Source organism: Mesoplodon densirostris, chromosome 3, assembly GCF_025265405.1.
Source record: "Mesoplodon densirostris isolate mMesDen1 chromosome 3, mMesDen1 primary haplotype, whole genome shotgun sequence".
NCBI classification, from domain to species: Eukaryota; Metazoa; Chordata; class Mammalia; order Artiodactyla; family Ziphiidae; genus Mesoplodon; species Mesoplodon densirostris.
Genome location: NC_082663.1, coordinates 123,239,001 through 123,245,000, shown reverse-complemented (window position 1 = coordinate 123,245,000; position 6,000 = coordinate 123,239,001).

Genomic DNA, 6,000 nt, shown 5'->3' with positions numbered 1-6,000 from the left:
TGTATCTCATTTGATATGTATTTTTGTATGTTTTAGAATGTATATATTTATAACATAGCCCATTTATTTCTAAAGAAATAAATACGTATATGCTGGGATGTACATTCATTTTTTTTTCCTCATAGGCACATCTTTAAAATTTTCACTTACTGTTAATTTCAAAATTTTATCTCACTAATATGACTATTATTAGTAAATACAATGTGATAAAATAAGCCTCATTATCTTTGAAAATCTCGATTTAACATCTGTAATACTTTTAATTCAGCAACCCAAAGATCTGTCACTATGTTAGTTTATTTTGATTGATTTTAATGGCTGTCAAAGCTGAAAAAAAAAAATCTCCCAAAGAGAAATAGATCTAAATTAAAGAATTGCATTATTGGTTGTGCTTGAAATCATGATACTAAGTTTTCCTCCCATCCACCAATTATGCAAAAGTGCTTGCTGTAATTTAACATGTTAAGTTTCCACTTCCCTGATGTCAGTCAGTGGTTCTTTTAGTTGCATTCTTGCATTTTTAATAAATGGAGTCAAAGCCAACTGAAACTCTGTACTATGAAGATTTGTAAAATCATTGGAAAATTCTGTGTGTCAGGCCCTAAGAAACCTTCATGGTTTCCTCCTCCTGAAGTCCAGGCCTTGGTAGAATCCCCCTCCCTTGAGTATGGGTGTGACATGCGACTGGCTTCCAGCCAATAGAATATGACAATGGTGATTTGATGTCACTCTCATGATTATGTTTGGTTATATTAGATTCTGGCTTAGCAGACTGAAATGAGAGACTCTCCTTGTGGTCTGGAGGAAATGAGTGGACATGCTGGAGAAGCCCACATAGCAAGAAACTGTGGTGACCCTGAGGTCCTGTGAACAGCTTCTAGGACCTACAGGCAGTCTCTAGTTAGCAGCCAGCAAAAATCTTGGGGCATAACAGTCAGAAGGAAATGAATTCTGCCAGCAACCTAAATAAACTTGGAAGCAGATTCTTCTGCAGTTGAGCCTCCAGATAAAAACACAGTTCAGCTGCCACCTTAACTGCAGCATGTGAAACCCTAGGCAGTAAACCCTAAACAGTGCCCACACTCCTGACCCAGGGAAACTGTGAGATAACAAATGTGTGTGTTTTTTGTTTTTGTTTTTGTTTTTGTTTTTGCCGTACGTGGGCCTCTCACTGCTGTGGCCTCTCCCGTTGCGGAGCACAGGCTCCGGACGCGCAGGCTCAGCGGCCATGGCTCACGGGCATAGCCGCTCTGCGGCATGTGGGATCTTCCCGGACCGGGGCATGAACCCGTGTCCCCTGCATCGGCAGGCGGACTCTCAACCACTGCGCCACCAGTGAAGCCCGTGTGTGTTGTTTTATGCTGCCAAATTTCTGGTAATTTGTTGTACAGCAATGGTAAACACATCCTGCTTCTAATTTGTTTAAGTGTACAGATATGAGATTTTTTTATAGTTGGCACATGATCGTGTTTACAGAATCAGAAAGCAATGGAAATATATCCACATATCTATTTTCCAAATGCTCTATCCAGAACAAGAATTTCCTTTGTAAAAGTCTGCTTTTACAAAAGTAGGTATAAAGTCTACCGTAATTTAAAAGTCTTGATTTTTGAAAGTTTTAAATTTTTAAAGTTAATCACATCGTTGTAGCCATTTGTGCTTTTGTGAATTTGACTTCTTGACTGTATTAGCTTACTTATGAATGATATGATGAATGAATTTCAACTTTAGTACTATGTATGTAACATTATCCCAGAAACTTCTTAAAAAATTTCTAATCAGAGTGTTGTAGAAAAAAATGGGGCATGACAGGATGGTCATGTTCCAGTGAGTCCCTGGGATGGGGCGCTGAGTAAGGGTCCTTGACTTCACGAAGGAAAGAATTTAAGAGTGAGCCATAGTAGAGTGAAAGCAGGTTTATTTAGAGAGATACACACTGCATAACAGAATGCAGTCCATCTCAAAAGGCCAGAGTAGACCCCAAGTGTGGAGGTGGTTAGTTTTTTACGGGCTGGGTAATTTCACAGGCTAATGAGTGGGAGGAATATTCTAACTGTCTTGGAGAAGGGATGGACATTTCTATGAATTGGGACACCACGCACTTTTTGCTTTTATGGTGGGCCTCAGAACTGTCATGGCACCTGTGGGTGTGTCACGTAGCATATGCTCATACTCAGGATGAACATATAATGAGGCTAATGGAAGTCAAATCATCTGCCGTCTTGGGCCTAGTGGGTTCTACTGTTTTTTCAGTATCCTGTTTTTCTTAATGATGATGTCATTCTTTTAATGGTTGTGCCCTGCCTCCTTCCTTCCTGTCTCAAGAGAAGCCACTCTATCAGTGAATACACTTAAATATTTCTTCATAAAACATTGTTTTAATTATAGAAGTTATCTACTCTAGAAAATATATCTTCTCTAGTTATCTTTACTTTAGTGACACACCAAAAACAGGCAATTCTTCATGTTGTTTATTATTGAAACCTGATCTAGCAAATGGCATACATCAAGACATTTAGAAATATCTGTACTTTCCTCTTCGCTGTAGGATAACACTCCTGTCCTGTATCATCTGTTCCAGAAGTTATTTCTTCCAGTCTTCAGCAGCATATTCTATGTATATTCCAAAAGTGTTCTGCTCCTGTGGTATAATAAAAACATAATCCTGGATCTTTGGCCCTGGTTTCTGGCACAGAGCTCCTAAAACTCTTGGAATTTCCTAAGTGGTAGAAGTCTTTTGTTATTCGTAACAACCCCCTTTCTGACCATACCTGAATTTATGCTAATGAGGTGACTAAAGGCAGGACCCCTAGATAACTTCAAGTTAGGAGCTGGTCAGCAGAAAGACCAAGCTTGTGATTAAAGGACTGGAACATGCAACCCCACAGCTTGACCTCTGGGAAGGAGTGGGGGCTAGAGATTGAGTTCAGTCACCAGTGGCTAATGATTTAATCAGTCTTGCCTATATAAAGAAACTTTGACAAAACTCTTGAATGAAAGGGTTGGTGAGCTTCTGGGTTGGTGAACACATCGACACGCTAGGAGCATGACATGCCTGGAGAGGGCATGGAAGCTCTGCACTTGGGCCTCCTCTGTTCCATTTGGTTGATCCTGAGCTGCATCCTCCCTCCCCATATCTTGCCCTATGCATCTCTGCCATTTGGCTGTTTCTGAACTGTATCCTGTGAAAGCTAAGAGGAGATAGTGTATTCAAAAGGACAGACTGTTATGCTGAATCCTGCCTAAAGAGCCACTAAGATGAGGACATTGCATTGGCAAAATGGAAGTTACTAGGAACCTTGACAAGAGCAGTTACAGTGGAGTAGCTGGGAAGAAGCCAGCTTGTGAGTAAATAACAGTGAGTTGAAGGTTAGAAAGTGGACTCCACATATGTAAACAAGTCTTTTGAGAAGTTTAATATAAAAGGGAACAGAGAAATGGGGCTGTGTCTAGAAGAATATGTGGGGTTAAGGGAAAGTTTGGTTTTGTGATTTGTTGATTTTATGATGAGAGATCTTGGAGCATGTTTGTTTGCTGAGAAAAGTGAACCAGTACAAAGAAAAGAGAGAAACACATGGAAGGGAAGGGGACGAAATCTGGAGCACAGAGGAGGAGCTGGCTTTGAGAGCAAGAAGGTCTTGACTTCAGTGTGGTTAGAAGTAGGAGAGAATTCAAGATTGTAAGTATAGATTGGTTTGGTCCTTTGTTTGTCGAAAGACGAGGAAGTTTTCCCTGGTGACTTCTAATTTCTTGATGCAGCATGAGGGTATCTCATCATTAGTGGAGGAAAGAATGTGGGAAATATGAGGAAATAGGGAGGAGGCATGAAATAATCTTCTGAGAAAAGAGGGAATCCAACCTACTGGAGAAACAGTAGGATTACTGGAGTGCATTGAGTACCTCACGGAGGTATAACAGGAGTTAAAGTGAAAATAACTCTGTTTGTGAATTTATCTCATACCATTCATGTGCTCAGCTGCAATCTTAAAGAAGGCAGATGATGTTCATGTGGGCTGAGGTTTTTCCCACAGAAGCTGGAGAAGGGAATGATGGACAGTCAAGCTAAGTGGATTTGTAAGGGAGTTATTATAATGATGGATGATGGAATCAAGACTAACTAAGATGGTAAATGAAGCCAGAAGGGGCTTTGGGCAGGGGGTGGGGAAAGGAGCAACATGTTGTGTCCTATACATTCTCTCAGATATGAAGGGACTGACCTTAATCAGTTGACAAGCCAAAAGCTTGGATCACAAAATGGTAGGTTTGCCTGCTCAGTGCCATGCACCTGGTTTGGATTTTTCTTTTCTCTACAGTGATTGGCTTGAACACTTACTTATCTTCTTACTTAATCCTATCAGTACTTGTTTAACTAAAAATTTGGCACTGGTTTTCCCCAGTCACCTCGAGGTGAAGCCTTCATTTTCATTATATTAGTAATGCCTCTGAAGTAAGATTCCTTTCTTTGCTTTCTTACAAAAAGCATTTAACTCAAGATCATTTCAAAGTCAGTCATTTTCACCTTTTCCACTTAGTGTTTAATGTGCAAAACGAACAGACCAGCCATGTTGCTCTTACACAGCCTCAGTATCATTTAAGATATTTACCTCATTAGTCCACTTACAGTCTCTGTCAGCAAATAAAGTGCTTGAGACATGCCAATGAAAACACACCTGTGATTAGCATCTAAATTAAATCATCCAATGTCCTATGATTTGCTTCTTAGCATAAATCATGTCTAACCACTAGTATGCTTCCAAGGTCAGCAAGTTTAGACTCTGGTTGTTCTACAGAAGCAGTTGAAAATAAAAATACCTTAGTGGGGCTTCCCTGGTGGCGCAGTGGTTAAGAGTCCACCTGCCGATGCAGGGGACAAGGGTTCGTGCCCCGGTCTGGGAAGATCCCACATGCCGCGGAGCGGCTGGGCCCGTGAGCCATGGCTGCTGAGCCTGCGCGTCCAGAGCCTGTGCTCCGCAATGGGAGAGGCCACAACAGTGAGAGGCCCGCGTACCACAAAAAAAAAAAAAAAAAAAAAATAACTTGGTGATCAATTACTTCTTGAAACGTCTGTTTTTACAATGTCCAAGATTGAACTTGGACCTCATTCCAAAAAATGGGAGGCCCAAAATTTATGGAAATGTATAAGTATCTTTTGAGTATGGTCCTGCACCATCACTTTAAGGTACAAGACCCACTCTTGCACAGTGCTTCCATGATCACAAAAATGTCATCCTCAAATATCCACATTGACCATGGTCTTCATTCTGACCTGACCCAGCTTGTGCTTTGCTTCCTACATGTCCTCACTTCTCACTTCTCTCTTCTACATAACATCTGGCACTATTGACCTGGCTTCATCTTTTTGCTTTTTCCTTTAGCCTCAGTGAGACTCTCCCCTGACTATGTCATGTTTTGGACGTGCTGTATAATAAGCATCCTCTCTGGCTTGGAGTGGCCTCTGGAAGCATAGACATTGACATTGGTATTCAGAAGCACCACACTCCCTGGGTTTGCCTCGACCACAGTGTAGACAATATGCGCCTCATCAATATTGTATTCAAGTGCTGAAATGGCAGTTAGCAAGTCTTACATGTCTGCCAAGAGTCAGTCTTCTGTGCATAGGCCCGTCTGTCCTGAAGAAGCTCCAAGGATAGTGTTTGCCACACAGATGCCGTTTAATGAATATTTGAATGCATAATAATAATAGATAATACATGGACTGTTTACTGTATGGCAATATTACCAAGCATTGTGTGATTTATATAACTTAACTTTCAAAATAACCGCATGAGGGAGGTACTGTTATACCTTCAATCATTATGTTAATACAGTACAGGGGAAGATTTTAACTCAACTTCCTCCTTCACCCCCATTTCTGGTCAGTGAGGAGACTGAGTTTTTGGACAGTTCTAAGTCTCATGACTATAATCATAGCATCCACTGCAGCACTCCCATTCCTAGCCTTAAGCAGTGGAGCAAGCACTAGACCCTGAAGTCAGGCTA